We start from the raw sequence: 2497 nt of genomic DNA, 5'->3' as shown, positions 1-2497 counted from the left end.
CCTTTGTCTATGTACACATTCCTCATGAGTACAATTAAGTGTTCTGGAATTCCTGTTCTTCACAGTGTTATCTGTAATTTATTATGATCCACACAGTTGAATGCATCTGCATATTCATTGACATACAGGTGTACATCTTTCTGGTATTCTTTGCTTTACCAAGATCCATCTGACATCAGCAATGGTATCTCTTATTCCATGTCCTCTTGTAAATCTAGCTTGAATTTCTGGTAGTTCACTGTCAGTGTATTGCTACAGCTTTTTTGAATTATTTCTGCAAAATTTTTACCTGCATGTGATGTTAAAGATATTGTTCAATAATTTCTGTATTCTGTTGGATCAACTTTCTTTGGAATGGGCACATATGTGGGTCTCTTCTTGACAGTTGGCCATGTAGCTGTCTTCTACATTTCTTGGCATAGATGACTGAGCACTTCCAGCACTGCATCCATTTATTGAAACATCTCAGTGGGTATTCTGTCATTTCCTGGAGCCTTAGTTTTTTGTTTTTTTTTTTTTGCCAATTCCTTTAATGCAGCCTAGACTTCTTCCTTCAGTACCATTGGTTCTTGGTCATATGCTACCTCCTGAAATGGTTGAATGTCTATTAATTATTTTTAGTACAGTGACTGTGTTTTCCTTCCATCTTCTTTTGATACTTCCTGCATTGTTCAGTATTTTGCCCATGTTGTTGTTATATGCCTTTGAGTCGGACCTGACTCATAGAATCCTTTAATATTGCAACTCGAGGCTTACATTTTTTTCCTTAGTTCTTTCAGCTTCAGAAATGCCTAGTATCTTATTTCCTTTTAACTTCCTAATTCCAGGTCTTTGCACATTTCGTTATAATACTTTGTCTTCTCAAGTCACCCTTTGGAATCTTCAGGTCAGATCTTTTACTTCATCATTTCCTCCTTTCACATTATGTTCTCTCTGTTCAAGAGTAAGTTTCAGAGTCTTTTCTTACGTCATTTTGGTCTTTTCTTTCTTTGCATACATGATAAAAACAAAAGGTCCTTTTAAATGACCTTTTGCTTTCTTTATGTATGACATCCTTGATGTCATCTCACAACTCATCTTGTCTTTGGTCATTGATTCAGTACATCAAATCTTTTCTTACCCTTTTTTTAAGTTATTGTTATTTATTGTAAGAACAGCTGGTTCATAGTGGAATAAATATTTTGATCTTAATAAAAAATATAATCTGATGCAATGCTGCTCCTATGTACTATAGGTGCAGCAAGAGGGCTGGACCAGTGTAAATTCAGGAGTTGGGCTTATTTGAACAAAAATAAGTCACCACAGAGGCAGCATCTGGGACTCAGCGTAGGACTCTGCTGCTGGAACCCGTGCCTTGTGCACCGCTGGTCCGTATGTTTCCCTCAGATCTTCAGATTGTGTCTAAATTCAGGTGGGAATATACTCAAGGTCGTATTTTGGCGCTCCTAGATTTTTTATAATTGTCTTCAGCTTCATCTTAAACCTGCATACAAGCAATTGATGGTCTGTTACACCATCAGCCCCTGGCCTTGTTCTGGCTGATACTGAGGTTCTCCATCATGTCTTTCCACAGATGTAGTCATTCTGATGCCTGGATACTCTGTCTAGTGTGGTCCACGTGTATAGTCGCTGTTTATGTTCTTGCAAAAAGTATTTGTAATGAGTAAGTCATTAGTCTTGTAAAATATTATCTGGTTTTCCTCACTAAGGCCATATTTTCCAACTATTAATGCTTGTTTTTCATTTCCAACTTCTGCATTCCAATTACCAGTAATTAATAATGCATCTTGATTGCATGTTTGGTCCATTTCAGACTCCAGAAGTTTTTAAAAGTCTTCAGTTTCTTCTTTGGCTTTAGTGTTGATACATATATTTGAATAATAATAGTATTAACTGGTCTTCCTTGTAGTTATATGGATATTATCCTATCACTGACCACATTTTACTTCAGAATAGATCTTGAAATGTTCTTTTTGACAATGAATGTGACGCCATTCCTCTTCAGTGTATCATTGCCAGCATACTGAACCGTATGATTGTCAGATAACACAATGGCCATTTCATCTCACTTACGCCTAGGATATCATTCTTCATGCATTCCATTTCCTTTTGACAGCTTCCAGTTTTCCCAGATTCATACTTTGTATATTCCATGTTCCCATTATTAATTAATATTTGCAGCTGTTTCTTCTCATTTTCAGTCATGCCACATCAGCAGATGAAGGTCCCAAAGCCTTGTTCTATCCATGCCATTAGTTGCCACTTTGTGGGGGAGCTCTGGTGGCATAGTGCCTAAGGCATCTGACTGCTAACCAGAAGGCTGGCAGTACAAACCTATCAGCCATTCCTCGGAAGGAAGACTGGGCAATCTACTTCTGTAGAGCTGTTGTTGTTGTTGTTAAGTGCTGTCGAGTCGTTTCCGACTCATAGCGACCCCATGCACAGCAGAACGAAACACTGCCCGATCCCGCGCCAGCCCCACAATCCCTGCTATGCT

The sequence above is a fragment of the Orycteropus afer genome, unplaced genomic scaffold (assembly GCF_000298275.1).
Source record: "Orycteropus afer afer isolate SDZICR_OR568_19922 unplaced genomic scaffold, OryAfe1.0 scaffold00063, whole genome shotgun sequence".
NCBI classification, from domain to species: domain Eukaryota; kingdom Metazoa; phylum Chordata; class Mammalia; order Tubulidentata; family Orycteropodidae; genus Orycteropus; species Orycteropus afer.
Note: the sequence above shows the minus strand (reverse complement) of the source record.